This window comes from Chiloscyllium punctatum, unplaced genomic scaffold (assembly GCF_047496795.1).
Source record: "Chiloscyllium punctatum isolate Juve2018m unplaced genomic scaffold, sChiPun1.3 scaffold_134, whole genome shotgun sequence".
Taxonomy (NCBI): domain Eukaryota; kingdom Metazoa; phylum Chordata; class Chondrichthyes; order Orectolobiformes; family Hemiscylliidae; genus Chiloscyllium; species Chiloscyllium punctatum.
The window spans coordinates 285853-308575 of NW_027309868.1; the positions used below are offsets into that span (position 1 = coordinate 285853).

The 22723-nt window shown below is 45.7% G+C and overlaps 2 long non-coding RNA genes across 2 annotated transcripts in view; both read right to left on the reverse strand.

Annotated features, from left to right (window-relative positions):
- Positions 1-22723, reverse strand: part of LOC140471633 (uncharacterized) — a 36507-nt gene that overhangs the window by 7974 nt on the left and 5810 nt on the right. The window lies entirely within an intron of this gene.
- On the reverse strand, positions 5648-22332 carry LOC140471634 (uncharacterized). Its single transcript, XR_011957121.1, has 3 exons — positions 22303-22332; positions 18276-18372; positions 5648-5858 (listed from the first exon to the last, which is right to left on the reverse strand). It is a non-coding gene; the product is annotated as an uncharacterized lncRNA (long non-coding RNA).

Below are 22723 nucleotides of genomic sequence, written 5' to 3' on the forward strand. Positions count from 1 at the left end.
GCTGTACCTTGCCCCCAATAAAGATGGTGGCCATAACCCAGGACCTATCATTGCCTGAGGGCCACAGACATTTTCCCATTTGCTGCAAACGTGGGAGCAGGAGTTTCTAATTCAGGACTAGCGACCTGAACAGAGTGTAATTAAACCCCTCCCAGTCTAAACTGATGCATTTCATTCGGTTTCCACTGCCACTTCCCCTTTCCCGTTTCCATCTCCTTCACACACCAAGGGTCATTCCGGTACCTGTGACCCTTCCTTAGATCCGATTGTAGGAATTCTAAATTTTCCCAGCCACCGTGTGGAAACAGGGCCATCGGCCCAACAAGCTCACACCCACCCTCCGATGATTATCTCAGCCCAACCCATTCCCCGACCCTATTGCTCTACATTTCCCCTGACTAATGCACCTAAACTATGCATCCCAGAATACTACGGGAAATGTAGCTTGGCCAATTTACCGAACCTGCATATCTTTGGACTGCAGGAGATAGGGGATAAAGAGTAAATAATAGGTTGAGATGGAGTGCAAAGAGAGACAGGAGTATTTGGAAATACAAAGGAGTGGAGAATGATCTTGCTGGGAGGGTGCATAGCTGTTAATGGAGGGGACAGGAACCTGTGTCTGGCAGCATCTCAGTGGCGGTGGTGGAAATGGTGGCTGATGATCTACGTTCTGCTGAAAAAAAGACCCTGAGCTTCCAGTTGCCTGCTCTTTAACACACAAGACTTCACTGGCCAACATCTCTGTCTCAAGCTTACTGCAGTGTTCCAGTGATACTTGATGCAAGCTGGCAGAACACTCCAGAACATACCAAATTGCCTCCTCTTTCAACGATTCACAATTTCCCCTCCAATGTGGTCAACAATGCTCTCCAGTGTATCTCCTCCACTTCCTGTACCTCTACTGTTGAACCCCACACCTCCAACGCAACAGGGATAGAACCCCCCAGTCCTCACCTTCCACCCAGATACAACACATCATCCTCTGCCAGTTCCACCACCTTCGAGCAGACCGCACCATCAGAGATATATTTCCCTTCCCACCCCTTTCAGCATTCCACAAAGACCATTTCCTCTGTGACTCCCTCATTAGATCCATGCTCCCCACCAACAAACCCTCCACTCCCAGCACCTTTGATTGCCAGTTCAAGAGGTGTAAAACCTGTGCCCACACCTTCACTTCACGTCAATCCAAGGCTCCAAAGGATCCTCCCATATCCAGCAGAGATTTCCCTGCACGTCCAGATACCTCACCTATTTTATCCTTTGCTCTCGATGTGGTCTCTTCTTCATTGGGGAATCAGAACGCCAACTTGATTCAGAACATTTCTGGAACACATGCACCAAACAACTCCACCACCCTGTGGCCGACCACTTCAACGCCCTCTCCCACTCCACCAAGGACATGTAGGTTCTGGGCTGCCTCCATTGCCAAATCCCAGCCGCTCGACGCCTGGAGGAATAACACCTTATCTTCCATCTTGGGACCCTTCAACCACACGGCATCAAGGTTTGCCCATCTCCCCTCCCTCCCACCTTATCTCAGATCCAACCCTCCAACTCGACACTGGCCTCTTGAACTGTCCCACCTGTCCATCTTCCTTCCCAATTATCCACTCCAACCTCTCATCATACCTCCCATCTACATCTACCTATTGCCTTCCGAGTTCCCATCCCACCAACCCCACACACCCTCTTATTTACCTCTCAGCCCTCTTACCTTTGGAGAGCTGATGAGTTAAGCAGCCTCCTTTCAGCATTAACATTCTGTGAACATTTTATTCTGAGCCCTCTAAGGAAATATCAGGGCAGGGTTTGTAAAGATGTCAGATTGAATGAGGGTCTCAGTGAACAAAAATGAGACACAGATACAGAGATGGTTTTGGAATGGATTGAATCAAATGTTATAAATTTGCATGGCTGTCAACATTACAGCAGTTACAAATGGAAGTGATCAAAACAATGGAATTAGAGCAGCAAATAAGTCTTAAACATTTATGCAGCTAAAGGGGATGCTGGGTAAAGATACCACAGTTAGTGCTGATTTCATTCCAGACACACCAGCCAGGGCACACATCCTTGCTGTGTCTACCATATTGATCTCTTTAAGATTTTCGTTCATTTGAAGTGTTTCATGTTTAGATAGTCCAGAGAAGACAGTTTCATTCTCCTCAATCTCTTCTGCCAAGGCAATGCTGCTGTTAGAATTCAAGTCGCTATGGCGTGTTACTGGCTGCTTCATGGACTGGAAGTGGCAATTGAGACTGAAAGGCAACTGTATAAAATATCTTCAATTGTTTTGCCAGACACATGAGGGGTTTTAAGAAAAATAACTTAAATGATGGGCACTGAGTGTCAGAGTGCCTCCTGTTGTGGGGACATTCTGTTCAGATACAATCTATTGGTAATTGTTAGAATTGACTTATCCTGGCTCCAGAGAAGTGGGCAGAGCATTATAACGGTCGTCGAAGATGGTAACAAATTTCCCAGAGGTTACAAATCGTAAATGACAGAGTAGGCATGAGTTCTGCTGGTAAAGTGTATAAATTTATTCAAAATGGCTCCAATTTACTTTCAGAAACAAATGAGAGAAAAGCACATTCCTGAGGTCTTTGCATTAGTCCAAATTTAGACATTCAGGAGAGCTGAAGGGAGAGCTGGTGTTGGCAGTTGGAGTAATGATAGGAAAAAACTTGTTTCACAGAGAGAGAGAGTTCATAGATGGAAAACTCAGCTTTAACATCACATCAACTGCAGAGTTGTCCAATTCTGCAGGTCCTGATCCTTATCAGTAACATAAAAGGGGAAAGCAGCATTCCGAGCTCAGAGAAATCATTCCCATGTTAGGCAGCTGGTCGAATATTTAACCGGTCATGTGATCTGGGAAGACACCAATGTAACGGAACCAGGGTGAGGCTGTGTAAATTTGGGGACTGTGGGAAGAAATTGACTTACCCCTCCCAGTGGGACACTCACTGACACAGTCGCACTGCGGAGAGGCTGTTCACCTGCCTCACGTATGGGAAGGGATTTACTCGATCTTACAATCTGCTGAGGCACCAGAGGGGGCACAATGGATTTAGATCCTTCACCTGCTCCATGTGTGGGAAAGGATTCACTCAGTCCTCTGATCTGCTGAAACACCAGCGAGCTCACTCTGGAGAATGACCATTCACTTGCTCCCAATGTGGGGAGAGATTCACTCAAATGCACCACCTGCTGAGACCCCAGTGAGCCCACACTGGGGAGAGGCCATTCAGATGGTCAGGGTGTGAGAGGGGATTCAGTGATTCATCCTGACCCCCTGAGTCCCCAGTGAGCCCACACTGGGGAGAGGCCATTCAGATGGTTAGGGTGTGAGAGGGGATTCAGTGATTCATCCTGACCCCCTGAGTCCCCAGTGAGCCCACACAGGGGAGAGGCCATTCAGATGGTCAGGGTGTGAGAGAGGATTCAGTGAGTCATCCTGACCCCCTGAGTCCCCAGTGAGCCCACACAGGGGAGAGACCATTCAGATGGTCAGGGTGTGAGAGGGGATTCAGTGATTCATCCTGACCCCCTGAGACCCCAGTGAGCCCACACAGGGGAGAGACCATTCAGATGGTCAGTGTGTGAGAGGGGATTCAGTGATTCATCCTGACCCCCTGAGACCCCAGTGATCCCACACAGGGGGAGAGGCCATTCAGATGGTCAGTGTGTGAGAGGGAATTCAGTGATTCATCCTGCCCCACTGAGACCCCAGTGAGCCCACACAGGGGAGAGGCCATTCAGATGGTCAGGGTGTGAGAGGGGATTCAGTGATTCATCCTGACCCCCTGAGACACCAGCGGGTTCACACTGGGTAGGAGATGTTTCCCTCTCTGTGTGACAAGGGATTTGCTGAGACTCAACACGACTGAGCGCCCAGTGAGTGCACACAGGGAAGTGGTCATCCCCCTGCTCCGTGTGGGGTAGAGTTCACACATCACTGCAGGACTCTGATTCTGCAGTTACTGTCCATCAGAGTCAGGGGTGGACCTTGTACATGATGACACTGCTGGAGTATTGATGTTGTTGTTAACCACATTAACTGGGCTGGAGTTGACTGAATTTATATTGCCACTTTCTGAACCTCAGGATGCCTCTCTGGGCAGTAGGTCACCACAAACAGCAATGTGACAAGGGGCAGGGTTCATCTGTATTGATTTAAATTGTGATCATAGCACTGCTGTCTCACAGCACCAGGTAAAAGGTTGCAGTCCAGCCTTGGTCAACGGCCTATGTGGGGTATCCACATTCTCCCCATAATAGTGTGGGTACCCTCCATGTGCGCTGCTTTTCTCCCACAATTCAAAGATATGTAGGTTAGGTGGATCGATCGTCATAAATTGTCCACAGTGTTCAGAATTTGCAGACTAAGTGTATCAGCCATGGGATATGCAGTGTTACAGGGATGGAGTGCCCTGGGCGGGATGTTCTTCAGATGGTTGGTGGGATTTGATGGACCAATGCTCTCCTTCCACACTGTAGGGATTATATTCTATGATTGAGGACAAAGAATATTCTCAGGGTGTCCTTGGAGGAGGAGCATGTGGTGTGTATCAATGTTCTCTATGCCATTAGATAAAGGTGGGCACCACAGGGGATACAGTGCTTTATCTCCACCGCCACCGCCACCCCCTCACCCCCAACTCTACATTGATTTAGTCCCTTCCCACTCTGTCACTTGTAATGGTTTGCTTTGCCCATAATGGGCTTTGTTTGTAAATATTCAACTGATGACACTGGTGTGCTACTGCTGGCGATTATATGTTAACAAAAAGCAAAATAATGGAATAATGATGTTGATGGTGGGAAGGTTGCTCAGCTGGGTGAGATAACACTTCTGGGGAGGAGAAATGGGAGAAAAATGCTTCACAGCTCACAGAACGAGAACTGAAAGTAGTTAAATCAAACCAAAGGTTCAGAGAGGGAAGGAATATTTCCCTGGAGTTTGAGTAACTGAAACGTGATGGTGTCCGGGAGTAGACAGGATTTTGTTTAAAGGGCATTTGAAATTTTAAAAACTGTTATATGCAGATAGTTTCGATTCTTTAAGTTTTATTTATTGTGGAATAAGCTTGTACTTTTCAAAAGAAAACAAATTCACAAACCTTGCGTTAAAGACAAAAGTTAAATAAAATCCATCAAACCATCCCTCAATGAAAACTGAGGAGGAACTGCAATCTCCTGCAGAATCCCTGCCCTGACTACTTCTTCCTACCCGGGCTCCATGGCTATATAAATAATTAATATATGTATATGTACCTGGGAGATAGCAGCAGGAGAAGGTCATTCGGCCTTTGAATCTGGCTCCACCATTCAATGGAAAACAGCTGACCATCCAGCTCAATCCCCTGTTCCTGCTCTGTTCCAATCTGCTTTCATGACTTTACCACGAAGAACTATATTTCAGTCCTCCTTGGGCTTCACTGCCTTTTATACCAGCGATGTTGCTGTGTTATTGCTGGGTGGAGGCAGGGGTAATGTGATGGTGCTCTTCCTGGAGGACACACTCAGCGTCCCTCATCATCCTGCAGTAACATCAACTGGGTTTCAGCAACCAGAGACAGAACCCATTTCTAGGATATGGTCATCACTGGCTCAGCCAGCATTTATACCCCATCACTAGTTACCATTGTGAAGATGGTAGTGAGCTGCTGTCTTGAACCATTCACAGTCCATCTGGTGCAGATAGACCGACAATGCTGTGAGGGGGAATGTTGTGGGGTTTTGTCTGAGTGATTCTCCATCTTTGGTTCTTCAAATACTGGGTAACTTAATCACTATCTGCACATGATTTTGAGATTTCAGTCTGCAAATCTTCACCATCTAGCACCCTGTGTAAAGGAATATGCACAGATTAGAAATTCAGAACAGACTATTCTAGTTTCTCTGGAATATCTTTTTCCCCTTTCTTCCCCCAAAGCGGTTACCTTTCCAGCCCAATTACCCTCTCCTACCATTCTGGCTCTGGTGCCCCTAATGTACACCCTCCTCATTCTCATGGAGTTACTGATAAACAGATCCATGCCTCCACTTCCCGTCCCTGGTTCGACTCTGCACCCTTTCTGGGTTCACTTGCTTTCCCTTCAGTTGCTGCAAGTCAATAATGTAACAGCAGAATGAAACAGATGGAAACAGAAAAGGAGGTGGCAGATCCTGGACAGAAGAGGAACTTTCATTCTGGGAGAATGGGTCACATTCTTCCTTGTTTCCCATTAGTTTATTCCGAGCATTACAAAGAACTGGGGATGGAGAGTGGTCCCACGTGGGTGTAGTGACACTTTGACCCCCCAACTGATCAATACTACAAGCAGATACGTTCCTCCTCTAGCCAATCACAGTGTGAAATACTTTCCCCTAATTACCCCAAAACATGTGCTCCAAAACCGGCCCACATTCTGTACATATACAGTGCGGGTTTACCCACACACCTGTGGTCCCTGCCTCAGGAATTATGGGAGTTGCAGTCCCCATGAAGTCACTGGAGCCCTGTCTCTGTATAGTGAATGAAACGTGTGGGGTGGAAGGGTGTTATGTATAGGATCCCCATTCAGACAGACAGGACATATGGTTTATCATTGGGTTTTACTGAGACATCTGGTTAGACAACCCAGTTTCTGACGTAAGGAATATAGATTCAGTCAATTGCGGGGTGTAGGGGGCAAGAAGGGGAAGCAGTTTTAGGCAGAGGTGGCTCAGTGGCTAGCACCTCTGCCTCACAGCTTCAGAGACCCTGGTTTGATTCAAGCCTTATGTGACTGGGTGGAGTTTACACGTTCTCCCAGTGGCTGCATGGTTTTGTTCGGTGTTCCAGTTTCTTCCCAAAGTCCAAAGATGTACAGGTTAGGTGGATTCGCCATGCCAAACCACAGTGTCCATGCATGTGCAGATTAAGCCATTAACCATGGGAAATACTGGGAATGGGTGAGTCTGAATTATAGGATTGGTGTGGACTCGATGGATGAATCTGCACTGTAGGGATTCTATTTTATTCTCATGAAGAAGAATGTACCTATCTCGATGTGTTATGAATCTGTGGAATTCCCTATTCAAAACGCAGTGGATGCCAAGATAATGAGCAAATTTAATGGACAGATACAGATTTTTAATTTGAAATGAGCTGAAGGGTGAGAGAGAGAGAGAGAGAGAGAGCGCAGGCAGGAAAATCCAGCTGAGACCGAGGTGAGCTCAATCATCATGGTATTAAATGGTGGAGTTGATTCGAAGGGCTGCATTGCCTCTCCTGTGCCCAGGGCTTATCTTCTTACGGTAGTAACTGGAAAGCGGAATCCAAAACTCACCACCTTCACCAAAGGAGATTTTCAAAAAATGTAGGATAGTCAAGTGGAATAGTATTCAAAACTGAGATAGTGAGGAACTGTGTAGAAGATAATGATTTTGCAATTTTAAACTGAGGGGTAACAGTGATTTATAGTTATAGACTGTGTGGTACATTCACAGCGTCCAGACTACTCTGTTGTGAATATCTATCCTGTACTTTGTTACAAAGCCAAGGTCACTGATAATGAAAACCAAAACACCCAGGAAACATCGCCTCACCTCGTAATCTGACAAAAACCGCGTGATAAATCTGGTTGAATTTAGAACACAGATGGAAAGCAGATAGATTAAATCCAGTCCGAAGATCCTGTGCTTAATCAAAGAAGACTACAATAGGACGAGGCAGGAGTTGGCAATATAGACTCGGAGCAAAGACTTTAAGGTGGGACAGTTGACAGACAGTGGAGGAATATCAAAGCAATTTTTCGAAGTGCTCAGCAAAAATATATATCAGTGAAAAGGAAGGACTTAGGAAAAGGAGTAAGCTGCCGTGGGTGTCTAAGGAAATAAGGGAGTCTATCAAATTGAAACAGAAGGCATACAAATTGGCAAAGACCAAGGAGAAATTAGGAGATTAGAAAAACTTCAAAGGTCAACTGAAAGCTTGATGGGATTGGGTATAAATAGTGATGAGTAGCTCTCCCCAGGGACAGAATAGCAGTTTACACTGTTAGAGGGAAACCTATTGTTTGGGGAACATATGGCCTCTGTAATTGTTGAAGCATTTAACAGTTACCAGAGAGATAATCCTGATCAAGTTAAAAATCACAGCACACTCTAAAAGCTTGTATTTCCAAATAAACCTATTGGACTATAACCTGGTGTTGTATGGTTTTTAACTTTGTCCACCCCACCCCAACCCCGGCTCCTCCACATCAGCATCCCGATAGACAGCCCCACTGAAACTGAAGTGCCTGTCAGATACTTGAGGGAGCCAAGGGGGTGTGGGGGGAGGGGTGTGTGGTTTAACCAGAGTTGAACTGAACTAGACTTTTTAACTGTTGTTGACATGGAGTTAATCCTGAGAGACAGTCTCTATGCAAAGTCACAAATCACAAAGGTAGAAGAATGGGAGCCGTATCGGACCTGATCCTGCCTAAAGGCGTTTTGCACGTAAAATACCCAGGTAACTACCATGTCTCATCAATAAATACTCAAAGAAGACCTCTCGGAGTTCTGTGCCTTGTAATTCCTATCCAGCAGGGTTCAGGAAGATGAGTACACAGCAGTCAGTTTTCACAGTGGAGAACACGAAGAACATGCCAGTAATTGATAAGGAGACTGAGGAAGGTGAGTATCTAGAAACGACCATTATCATGAAAGAGTTAGAGCTGGGAAAGCTAATGGCGTTAATGGTAGACAAGTCTCCTTCCCCTAATGGAATACATCCCAGGATACCAACAGAGTTCGTGGGAGAAATAGCAAATGCACTTAGTTACAGCATCCTACAGCAGAGACAGGCCCTTTGGCCCAAAATGGCCCATGCCGATCAGAATGTCCATCCATGCTAACCCCATTTCCCTGCACTTGGCCCATCTGCTTCTGACACTTTGCTATCCATGTATTTGTCCAAATGCCTTTTACATGTTGTTAGTGTACCCGCCTCAACCACTTCCACTGGCAGCTCATTCCATATGCGTACAACCCTCTGTGTAAAACAGTTGCCCCTCAGCTTCCCTTTTATTCTTTCTCCTCTAACCTTAAACTGATGCCCTCCAGTCCTTGGTTCCCTGGGAAAAAGACAGAGTGCATTCACCTTACCCACGCCTCTTATGATCTTTTAAACTTCTCTAAAAAATTCCCCCTCGGTTTCCTCTGTTCTAAACAAAAAAGCCCTCGCTTGTCCAACCTCTCCCTGTAACTCAGACCCCTGAGCCCTGGCATCATCCTTGTAAATTTCTTCTGCACCCTTTCCAGTTTAATAACTGAACCCTACACTGCATTGATCACATTTCCAGTGTTTCCCCACGGCGTTGGAACAGATATGACAATGACAATGGATTACAATCCACGATCAATAATTTACCCCCTAACAACAATCCCATTTTCAAAGCTTTTTCCATGATGCAGGAATCCTTTTGTCTTTCTGGTTTCATGGTTAATTGTCCTCATACAAAACCAGTGGCTTAACTGTTCCTGGGAAATGTGCCATGATTTTTTTAGACTTTCAAAAACCAATGAAATCTCTCTCCACAGTCCCCACGCTAACATGGACTTCACTGTCTCAGTACTTTTTTCCCAGTCACACTGATATTTGAAATATTCGCCCACGGACAGAATGCACACCTTTCCATCCAGATGAAAAGGTCAATCATATTCATATCGGCACGGATCAAGTAACTATCAAAACTGAACCTGAAGTTCAATTTGAATTTCTCAACTGCAAATCCCCCCATTCAGTACTACACAACAGAGAAAACAGAAAGTGCTGGAAATCCTCAGCAGGTCTGGCAGCATCTGAAACGCTGACAGATGCAGGAAACATTGCAGCCTTGAAGAAGTGGTTAGATTATCACACCAGGCACGTGTGCTTGATGGCCAGTATGTAGAAGATGGGGGCATTGTGTTCAACAGTTTTATACCAGAGACTCTGACCTCATTTGATTCCATGTTTCTCTGCGATTCCCTCTTTTTCGGAAGCAGGCAGGAGTGGGAAGCAGTGGAGAATGTAAATGATGGGTGACCTTCCTAGTGAGAGGATTCGTGTACAGGAGCAGGGATCCCTTTCTGGAAGGGCCTTGGTGAGATCACACCTGAAGTACAGTGTATACCTTTGTTCCCCTTTCCCAAGGAAGGCTCTCCTGGTTATTGAGAGAGTAAAGGAGGGTCACCAGCCGGAGTCCTGGGATGTGGTGATAGTTATGGGCTGCAGATGCTAGAGGTCAGAGTCCATACAATGTGGATCTGGGGAAGTGCAGCAGGTCAGGATGCATCACAGGAGCAGGATGGTTGATATGTTGGGTCGGAACCCTTTGTCAGCCCTGATGAATAGTCCTGACCCGAAACATCACCTTTCCAGCCCCATCATATTCATGCTGGTCATCAAGCACCTATTAATTCTAGTCCCACGTTATGGCACTCAGCGTGTAACCGATATTGTAGTACCTGGTGTGATCATCTAAACACTTCTTCAAGGCTGCAATGTTTCTGTCAGCATTTCAGATGCTGCCCGACCTGAGGATCTCCAGCACGTTTTGTTTTTATTGTGGATTTCAAGCACTTAGAGTCAGAGAGCTGTACAGCTCCATATTTTGCTGACTATAATTCCTGGGATGGCAGGACTGATGGATGAAGAGGGACTCAATCTTCATTTCATCCTCCTTTCCTTTGACTTTCTGAGCCGCTGACTACATCATTAATATTCTACCTCCCATTCCCTGTCCTGAATCTGACCCATCTAAGCCTACACTTTAGTTCCCATCCCCCTGTTAGACTAGTTAAAACCGCACCAATGGGACTGGCAAAAGCCTCCACCAGGAGATTTCTCCCAGCTCTGCCCAGGGGTAACCAGTCAGGCTGGTACAGGACCCACCCAGAAACGGTCCCAATGCCTGAAGAATCTAAACCCTTCTCTGGTACACCATTTCGCCAGTCACACGTCCAGCTGATCTATCCTCTTAGTCCTGCTCTCACTAGCACATGGCACTGAGTAAGTCTGACATTATTTCATTTCAGGAGCTACATTTTACTGTATCCCTAATCTCCCTATATCCAGCTTTCAGGACCTCATCCCTTTGTTTAGTGATGTCATTGGTATTGGTGTGTTCCACAACCACTGACTTTACACTCCAGCTCCAGAATATCCTGCAGCTGCTCCATGATAATCGCGGATCCTGGCACCAGGGAGGTAACATACCATCCTGGATTCATGTCTGTGGCCACAGAAGTGCCTACCTGTAGCCCTGACCATTGAATCCCCTGTCACTATAGCCCTGCCACTGTCTTTCCTCCGGTTCTGTACAGCAGAGCTATCTGTAGTATCATGAAGCTGGTTGTTGCTGATTTCCCGAGAAGCCACTCCACGCATTCACCCCCAACAGAATCCCAAGCAGGATTGAGAAGTGGATGATCACTGGGGATTCCCGCACTCCCTTCCTGATCCTTTTATTTGGTTTGATGGTCAACCATTCCCTTTCTGCCTGTGTAACCCTCACCTGCAGTGTGACGAACTCAGTAAACGTGCTGTCCATAACACTCTCCGATGCTCCACAGTGATTCCACTCATAACTCCAGGTCTGAAAAGCAGTTTCCCAGTAGCTGTAGGTGGGCCCACTTCCTGCACACATAGCCGTCAGGGACACTGAAAGTATCCCTTATTTCCCACATTGTACAAGAGGAGCACACCACGGGTCTGAGGGCTCCTGTCACAACGTCTCTCTAGATTCAGCTAATTACTCCCATTAAGAGAATTTAAAAGAGCTTTCAACCTTCCTTCACTTCAAACATTACCATTATATATCAAAAACCCCAATCTTTACTTAAGCTGATACGTTATATTTTAAAAACTTAACAAATACTCTGCAGATATCACTTACAAATTGGCTGTTCCCATTGGGACCATGTGAATTTTTCAATGGCCTGAACTAAACTAGAGTTTCAGCTTCAACATCTCCCTGTCTCACCTCCCTCCGTTTTCATCCAACTGCAAAACACACTCATTGAGTCAAGCAACACTCAGTGCAGCCCTGTCATTTTCATTGTCTGGTCACACCTACACTGCCCTCAGCCTCATGTCCTGTTCCAATGCATCACAATGGGAGCTCAAAAACTGCATCTCATCTTTCAGCTCAGCCCTTTGTAACCCCAGAGTCAACATGGACGTCAGCAGTTTCTGGATGAACAGACAGTTGTCAGAACCTGGAACATTCCACCTGAAAATGTGCTGGAATTTGAGTTCACAAAGAATTTTAATGAAAATTTCGCAGGAAGTTGAAAATTAGGAGTTTACAGGTTAACATTATGAAGTGAGTGATTGGGACTAAATCTGACAGTTCCTGCAAAGAGACTATGTATAATCTGGATAAATCTGTGCTCCCACTCAGGCCAAATCGCCCATGGGCGATTCAACCACAAATTTGAACATCTTTCTGCATGTTGCTTCACAAAAGTATTGGAGATATTTTCCCAGAGACAGAACAGACAGCCCTTTCTCCTTCCACAGTAAAATGCTCATGATATCCAGATCCTGATGACTCCACTGATTGCAGAAATCTGCTTTTTTGAGATCCTGTCCTCATTTATTCTCATTTAATATCCCATAAAAAGAATTCACAAAACAAACTTCAGCCAGTGCAGGATGAATTGGAAAGACAAATATTTCTCTGGTATGTGTCTGATGTGTAAACGCTCGTCTTCAAATCACCCCTCCCCCACCCAGGAAGAGGACATGTCCATGCACCTTGCTGTACCGTGCCCCCAATAAAAATGGCGGCCATAACCCAGGACCTATCACTGACTGAGGCCCACAGCCGTTTTCCCATTTGCTGTAAACATGGAACCAAGAGTTTCTAATTCAGGACTAACATCCTGTACAGATGTGTAAATAAAACCTCCCAGTCTAAACTGAATCATTTTCTCCCGGTTTCCGCTGCCCCTCCCCCTTCCCAGTTTCTGGCTCCTGCACACACCAAGGGCCATTCCGGGTCCAGTGACCCTTCCTCAGAACCGATGGCAGCTGGGAAAATTAGACTCCCTAGTGTGTGGAAGAAGCTCATTCGGTCCAACAAATCCACATTGACACTCTGAAGAGTATCTCATTCCACTACTCTATTACTCTAAATTTCTCCTGAACAACGCACCTCACCTTCACATCCCTGAACACGACAGGAAATTTAGCTTGGCCAATTCACGAACCTACACGTCTTTGGACTGCAGGAGTTAGGGGTAAAAGAGTAAATAATAGGTGGGATGGAGCGACCCTTCAACAACATGGCAACATTTACTCATTTCCTCTCCCCGACCTTATCTCAGATCCAACCCTCCAACTCAGCATCGCCCTCAAACTGTCCCATCTGTCCATCTTCCTTCCCAATTATCCACTCCACCCTCTCACCATTACCCCCACCTGCATTTTCCTATCGCCTTCCCAACTACCTTCCCACCAGCCCTACATACCCATCCTATTATCTGTCCTCTTCCCCACCCTCACATTACTGAAGAAGTGCTTAGGCCCAATATGTCAATTCGCCTGCTCCTTGCATACTCCCTGACCTGCTGTGCACATCCAGCGCCACACTTTAACACAAGCTGGAAGAACATCACCTCATCTTGTACCTGAGGACCCTTCAGTCCTCTGGCCTCAATATTGGATTCCATAATTTTAGGTCCTAATTCTCCTACGTACTAGTGTCCTAGCCCCCATCCCATAGACCAGGCCCTGTTATTACATCGCCTGCAATTACACACTACCTATGGTTAGTCACGAACAGTCTCCATAAACAGCTATTCACCCTCCCCCAGCCAGATCGTTATCCACTCCTTTGTCCAACTGCTCCCATCGCGTTCTTTGGAATCTATCACCACCTATCATTTACACCTTCACCCCTACCTTCTGCATATAAACCAACATTGTTTCTCAGGAACATCAGTTCTGACGAAGGGTCTTTGGATCAGAAATGTTCACTTTGACTTCTCTTCACAGATGCTGCCAGACCTGCTGAGCATTTTCAGGATCTTCTGGTTGTTGTTTCTGATTTACAGCATCCGCAATTCCTTTGGTTTTCATTTACTGGGAGTTGGTAATTCAGGTCCAGCAGCCTACATCGTGTGTTTATCAACCTACCCAGTACGCAAACTCAATTTCTCTCCCAGTCTCTGCTGTCTCTCCCACTCCCTTCACACTCACTGGGTCCCCCCTCACAGTGACATTGCACCTGCACAGCTCATGGTCACGTGTTGGCCTGCTGGCCACACCCCTCATTCACTCCCATTGGCAGGAGGATTACACCAACTCCCCTATTGGTCTGAAGCTGCCATCAATCAGCCAGGTCCCATTGTGACTTGAGTGGTAGGAGGCTGAGGGGTGACCTCAGAGGTTTATAAAATCATGAGGGGCGTGGATGGGATACAGAGACAAGGTCTTTTCCCTGGGGTTAGGAAGTTCAGAACGAGGGGGCATAGGTTTAAGGTGAGAGGAGAATGATATAAAAGAGACCCAAGGGGCAACTTTTTTCATGTGCGTGTATGGAATCTACTGTCAGGGAAGTGGTGTAACTATACAAGCTATCACCATTTGAAAGGCAGCTGGATGGGTATATGAATAGGAAGGGCGTAGAGTGATATGGGCCAACTGCTGTCATATAGGACTAGATTAGGTTGGGATATCTGGTCAGTGTGGACGAGTTTGACTAAAGAGTCTGTTTCCTTGCAGTACATGACTGTGGCTCTGCCCTGGGATGAGCTTCATCATTCAGTGAATGGGGCAGTATCACAGAGCACAGGGGCTGGGGGCTATTCAGCCCATTGGGGCTGTACTTTCTTCCTCTGGAGATGCTGCCAATCTGCCCTTACTCCACTCCCATTTACCAGTCGCCCTCCACAGTTATCCTCAAATAGTTAAATTCCAAATGTGTTTTGACAAATAACAAAAGCTGCATCCGGCTGTGATTCAAACTGTTCCAGATGCTCAGAACCTACTGAGTTTTTAACCTGCATTATTTGCCAATTGCCTGAAGGTAGTTACCAAACATTGTGACAATAATTTCTCAGTGTCTCTGTAAATTAAACATCCTGGAAACAAATCTGTTTCTGGTTGAAATCACTGCTTAAGCTCCTCAGCTCCAAGGAGACTTGTCAGGTCTTTTGCTTACTCTCCATAAAAGAGAAATGTATCTTAATTTTAATTTATTAGTGTCATAGAGATGCACAGCACAGAAACAGACACTTCTGTCCAAATCGTCAATGCCGCCCAGATATCCTAAATTAATCTTCTCCCATTTGCCAACACTTGGCCCATATCCTTCTAAAAGTTTCCTAAACACGTACCCAATCAGATGCCTTTTAAATGTAATCGTACCAGCCTCCACACTTCCTCAGGCAGCTCATTCCATACCATATTCAGCTTGAAAACATTGCTCTTTAGATCGCCTTTCTATCTTTTCCCTCACCCCTCCCGTCGGTGCTCTCTGGTTTTGGACTCCCCCTAACCTGGCAATAAGACCCTGGCCGTTCACCCTAACCATGTCCTTCACCATTTATCAAACTCGAAGGTCACCTCTCAGTATCCGATGCTCCAGTGAAAACAGCCCGAGCCTATTCAGCCTCTCTCTGTATGGGTCAAACCCTCAACCCTGGAAACATCTTTGCACATCTTTTCTGAATCCTTTCAAGTTTTATAATATCATTCCGATAGCAGGGAGACCAGGACTGAAAGCAGAATTCCAGAAATGGCTGAATCAATGTCCTGTACAGCTGCAAAATAATGTCGCAACTCCTATCCTCAATGCACAGACCAATAAAGGCAAGTTAACCAAACGCCTTCTTCACCACCCTGCCTATTCCACTTTCAAAGAACTATGAACCTGCGCCTCAACGTCTCTTTGTTCAGCAACACTCCCCAGGCGCTTCCCTGATTTGTTTTTCCAAAATGCAGCACCTCACATTTATCTGAATTCCACTCCATCTGCCACTCCTCAGCCCAGTTGATTGAAGTCTCATTGTACTCGGAGGTAACTTTCTTCCCTGTCCACTGCATCTCCAATTTTGGTGTCTATGTAAAGTCACTAATCATAGCTCGTATATTCACATAGAAATCATTTATATAAATGATGAAAAGCAGTGGACCCAACCCCAATCCTTACACCATATTGCTCAGCACAGGCCTCCAGTCCGAAAAGCAACCGTCCACCACTATCCTCTGCCTCCAATTTTCCAGCCAATTTTGTATAATTTGTTAACCTGTCTGTTATGTTGAACCTTGTTGAACGTCTTTCTGAAGACCAAGTTAGTGATTTCCATGAACAAAGCCATGCTGACTATCCCTAATAATTTCTTGCCTTTCCAATTACATCCAAATCCTGTCTCTGAGAAGCCCTTCCAACAACTTGCCTGTCTTCAGGCTCACCGGTGCATTGTTCCCTGGACTTTCCTCACCACCTTTCTCAAATAATGGCGCCCGTCTTACAGCACCTCACCTGTGGCTATTGGTGATACAAATATCTCAGCGAGGGGCCCGGCAATCACTTCCCTAACTTCCCACAAAGTTCTGGGACACACCTGATCAGGTCCCAGGGATTTATTCAGCTTTATGTATTCTAAGATATCCAGTACCTCATTCTCTGTAATATGAACACTTGTCAAGCTTTTCCTATTTATTTTTCCAAACTGTCTCACTTCCACATCCTCTAAGTAAAAGCTGACATGAAATCCTCCCACCCCCGATGGTTCCACAGACAGCCTTGCTGATCTTTGAGGACCCCTAATCTCTGCCTGGTTACTCTTTTGTCCTAGGTGTATTTGTCGAATCTCTTTGGGTTCTCCCTTAAACCTATTTCCCAAAGCTATCTCATGTCCCCTTTTAGTCCTCATGGTTTCCCCCGACTTTACTCCAATTGCCCTTTTACTCCTGGAGGGATTCACGCAAACCCAGCTGTCTGTACCTGCCATATCCCTCCTTCATTTTCTTGACCAGGCCCTCAATTTCTCTCGACAGACAGCATTCCCTACACCTACCAGCCTTGGCCTTAACAGGAACATACTGTCTGTGTACTCTCGTTGTTGCAGGCCTATGGATGCAATGGCAGATGAGGACAGAGAAGCAATCATTCTCAGTAAAGAGGTGGTATTGGGAAAGATAACAGCTGAAAGGTAGATGGGTCGTCTGGCTGTGATGGAGTGCAGCCCAGGGAACTATAACAGATGGAAGAGGCTAAATAGCAAACACACTCGTGATAATTCACTAAAATGTGCTGGACTCTGGGACGGTTCTGACAGATTAGATAGCTGCAAATGTGATGCCAATATTTTAAAATGGACCTGTTAGCCTAACTTCTGTAGTGGGGGAAATGCTCGATCTCTCAAGGAAGAAATAGTGAGCTATCTGGATAGAAATTGTCTCAGAGCAGACACAGCATCGATTCATGAAAGATAGACAACACTAAGCTGAGTGGTAGAGCAATGTGTGCAGAGGCCAATGAAAGTCTGCAGAGGGATACGGATAGGTTAAGTGAGTGTGTAAGGGTCGAACAGATGGAGGACAATGTTGGGAAATGTGAAGTCATCCATTTTGGTCGGACTAACAGTTAACTGACGAAATGGTGAAAACTTGCAGCAGTCTGCTGTACAGAGGGAGCTGGGTGTCCTTGTGCATGAATCACAGGAAGGTGGTTTGCAGGTGCAGCAGGTAAATAAGACAGTGAAGGGAATATTGTCCTTCATTGCTCGAGGGATGGTTATGCTGCAGCTGTACAGGGTGCTGGGGAGGCCACACCTGGAATACTGTGTACAGGTTTGGTCTCCTTACTTCAGGAAGGATGTACTGGCACTGGAGAGGGTGCAGTGGAGGATCACTAGTTTGAGTCAGGATTTCATAGGGTTGACATATGCGGAGAGATTGAGAAAACTAGTTCTATACTCATTGGAATTTCGAAGAATGGGGGGTTGGAGAGGAAAAAAATTGAAATTATTAATGGAGTAGATAAACTAGAAGCAGGGAGGTGATTTCCACTGGGGACGGAGCAAACTAGGGAGCAGAGAGTCAAAATAAGGGGATATCAGATATAGGACTGAGTTCAGGATGGACTTCTTCAGATAAATCTGTGAATCTGTGGAATTTGCTGCTGAGTGTAGCAGTTGACGTTATCAACTTGACTATCGTTAGGTCAAAAGGTAGATTTATGAACAGGAAAGGAATTAAGGGTTATAGTGAGAGAACAGGAAAGTGGAGCTGAGGCCATGAAAAGATCAGCCCTGACCTTATTGAATGGCAGAGCAGGCTCGAGGGGCCAGGTAGCCTACTCCTGCTCCTCTTCCTTCTGTTCTTATGTTCCCACTTTCCAGCTGTCCCTTTACCTGGGAATAGCAAAGAAATATTGAACGTTCTCGCCTTGTACCGTCAAAATTCGCCTTTGTCCAATTTAGAACACCGTTTAGATCTGGTTTATTATTTTCTGTAACTATTTTAAAACTAGCAGAATTATCAGAGAATCCTGAGAGTGTGGAAGCAGGCCATTCAGCCCATCACACCCACCCTGACCCTCAAACCCTCCGACCTTAAACCTGTAACGCTGCATTTCCCATGGCTAATCCACCTAGCCTGCACATCCCTGAACAATCTGGGCAATTCAGCCTGGAATATCCACCCAACCTGCATATCTTTAGATTGTGGGAGGAAACCACAGCAAATAGACAAAACCCACGCAGGTAATAACAACAAGGTGATCATCCCTTTCTTATTTCCCAGGTCAACCTAAGTAACTTCGCTGGACGTAATCTCAGAATATCCTCCCTCAGCACAACTGTAATGCTACCCCTAATCTTCTCATGTCCCCCTTTCTATCCTTCCTCTTGCATCGATACCCTGGAACATTACGCTGCCAGTCCTACCCATCTCTGAGCAACGTTTCTGTAATACCCATGATATCCCAGTGCCACATTCAAAACCATACCCTGAGCCCATCTGCCTTCCCTGTCAGGCCTCTTGCATTGAAGTAAATGCAGTGTAACTTGTCAGTTCTACCTGGTTCTGTGCCTTGCCCTTGCCTCCCTTGACTGTCTGACTTCTGAACTGTACCAGCCTCAGACTTACCTCTTTTCTCACCATCTCTTTGAGTTTACCCACACTCCCTCACTGGTTTACTGACTCCTGAGTAGTACGAGCAAATCTCCCTGCCTGGATATCAGACACCTTCCAATTCAGGTACAATCCATCCTTCTTATGCACATCAACTCTACTCAAGAGAAGATTACAATGATCAAAAGATGTGAATCCTTCTGCCCTACACCAGCTCCTTAGCCAATCATTCATCTCCTCCATCCTGCTCTTCCTACTCTCTCGAGCATGTAGCACCTGGAGTAATCCACATATTATGACCGAGGACCTGGTTTATTATATTCTAGGCTAATCTGCTATATTCTCTCATCAGGACTTTATCTTTTCCCCTCCCTTTGTCATTGGTACCAATGTACAATGACCTCCCACTGGTCATTCTTTTATTTGAGAATATTCTGCTACCTGTCCGAAACATCCTTGACCCTGGCACCAGGGTGGTACCACCCCATTCTGATGTCTCACTGTCAGCTGCAGAAACAGCAGTCTGTGCCCAACTAGAAAGTCCCTTATCATCCTTGAGCGTTTGAAATCTGATATCCCTCTCATTATAGTGGAGTCAATCTCAGTACCAGTAACTTGGCTGTCAGTGTAACATTCCCTGAAAGTCTATGACAACCTACATTATCCAAAACAGTAAACTTGTTTGAGATGGGGATAGCCACAGGAGACTCATGGCTGAAAAAATGTGTTGCTGGAAAAGCGCAGCATTAAAGGAGCAGGAAAATCGACGCTTCGGGCATAAGCCCTTATTATGCCCGAAACGTCGATTCTTCTGCTCCTTTGATGTTGCCTGACCTGCTGCGCTTTTCTAGCAACACACTTTTCAGCTCTGTTCTCCAGCACCTGCAGTCCTCACTTTCTCCATAGGAGACTCATGCTCTACCTACCTCTCTCTACTACCTTTCCCAGAGGTAACCCATCTACCTGACTGTATCTGCAGTTTTCCGGCCTGAGACTGCCACTTATTACACATCCTGACTCTTGTAAATTCTTCATTACTATTAAGCACTACTCCATGTGATCCAAGAGGATTTGCATCACTTCCAGCAGGCTATCATCAGGATCATTCAAACTCCCCCTACTCTCCTCCAGGAAGTGCACATCACTGTACGAATGGCCATCTCTGCACCTTAATCTGTAGTCCCAGAAAAGGCAGAGTCTTACAGCTTTACAAAAGACTAATCTCGAATACATTAGAACCTGTATTTTATATTTAAAACATTCAACCAAAAGATCATAACAGAGGCACTTAAACTAGTAAACACTCACCGTACTGAATGTTGCGGATTTTAAAAAGTAAAGCAGAGTAAGATTTACCTTTTAAGAGACTGAAACCCACTAAGCTGATCCCCAGCTGCGAGTCACAGACATACAGCACGGAAACAGACCCTTCAGTCAAACTCGTCCATGCTGACCAGATATCCGAACCTAATCTCGTCCCATTTACCAGCACTTGGTCGATATCCCTCTAAACCCTTCCTATTCATATACCCATCCAGATGCCTAATAAATGTTGCAATTGTAGCAGCCTTCACAACTCCCTCTGGCAGCTCATTCCATAAACACAACACCGTCGCATGAAAAAGTTGCCCCTTAGGCCCCTTTAACATCATTCCCCTCTCACGCTAAATCTGTACCCTCTAGTTCTAGACTCCCCCACTCCAGTGAAAATACCTTGTCTAGCTATCCGATCCATGCTCATGATTTTATAAACCTCTGAGACCACTCCTTAGACTCAGACACTCCAGGGAAAACAGCCCCAGCCTGTACAGCCTCTCCCTATATCTCAAACCCTCCAACCCTGGCAATATCCTGATAAATCTTTTGTGAACCTTTTAAGTTACACAACATCCTTCTGATAGGTGGAGAACAGAATTGCGCACATTATTGCAAGAGTGGCCAAACCAATGTTCTCAACAGCTGCAACATGACCTCCCAACTCTCTTACTCAATACTCTGACCAATAAAGGAAATCATACCAAACACCTTCACTATCCTATCTACCTGCACCTCTCCTTTCAAGGAGCTATGAACCTGCACAACAAGGTCTCTTTGTCCAGCAACACTCCCCAGGACCTGACCATGATGTGTATCAGTCCTGCTAAGCTTTGCTTTTCCAAAATGCAGCACCTCGCAATTATCTGAATTGAACTCCATCTGCCACTCCTCAGCCCATTTGCCCATCTGATCAAAATCCCATTGAAATCTGAGGCAGCCTTCTTCACTGTCCACTACACCTCCAATTTGGTGCCATCTACAAACTTACTAACTATACCTCCTGTGTTCACATCCAAATCATTTATATAAATGATGAGAGGTAGTGGACCCAGCACCAATCCTTGTGGCATTCCACTAGTCACAGGCCTCCAGTCTGAAAAATAATCATCCATCACCACCACCCTCTGTCTTCTGCCTTTGAGCCAGTTCTATATCCAGATGGCTACTTCCGTGCGATCTAACCTTGCTAACCAGTCTCACATGGGGAACCTTGTCGAACGCCTTACTGAAGTCCATACAGATCACATCTACTGCTCTTCCCTCCTCAATCCTCTTTGTTACTTCTTAAAAACCAGATCGAGTATGTGACACATGATTTCCCATGCAGAAAGTTATGCTGACTATCCCTAATCAGGCTGTGCTTTTCCAAATACACGCAAATCCTGTCGCTCAGGGCTCCCTCCAACACCTAGTCGAGCACAGCGTCTGTAGTTCCCGAGCTTGTCCAAACCGCCTTCGTCAAATAGTAGCGCCGTATTAACCAACCCGCAGTCTTCTGGCACCTCAGCTGTGACTATCAATAATACAAAAATCTCAGCAAGAGGCCCAGAAATCACTTCCCTCGCTTCCTACAGAATTTTTGGGAACACCTGATCAAAGCCTGGAGATTGATCCACCTTTATGCGTTTCCAGACATCCACTACTCTGCAGTATGGACATTTTTCAAGATGTCACCATTTATTTCCCCACATTCTACATCTCCCGTGTCTTTCTCCACAGTAAATACTGTTGCAAAATATTGCATCTTGATAAAACAAACAAGGGCAGGAGTTACACTCATTAAAAGTAAGGCTTTGAGTAGTGATATGGAACAAAGAGACCGAGGAGTTCAGGTCTTCTTAGTCTGTGTCACATGTAGACAGGGTGGTTAAGAAGGTGGTTAGCACACTTACCTTCATTGCTCAGACCTCTGAGTACCGGAGCTGGGAATTTAGGTTGAGGCTGTACAGGATGCTGGGGAGGCCTCTTCTGGAATATTGTGTCCAGTTCTGGTTGTGCTGTTACAGGAAGTATATTATTAAATTGGAGCGGATTCGGAAGAGACTAACCGGGATGTTGCCATGAATGGAGGGATTGTGTCACAAGGAGAAGCTGAATAGGCTGGGATGCTTTTTCACCACAGCGTAGGAGGTTGAGGGATGACCTTAGAGGTTTATAAAACCATAAAGCGTGTACATAAGGGGGAGAGGGGGGATTCAAGACCTGGGTGCATACAATTTTAAAATAGATGAGAAAGGTTTAAAAAATAAATTGGGGATTTGTTTTTACTTTTACATGTGTGAAGTGACCCCCCAGAAAAAGAGGCAGCTGTGA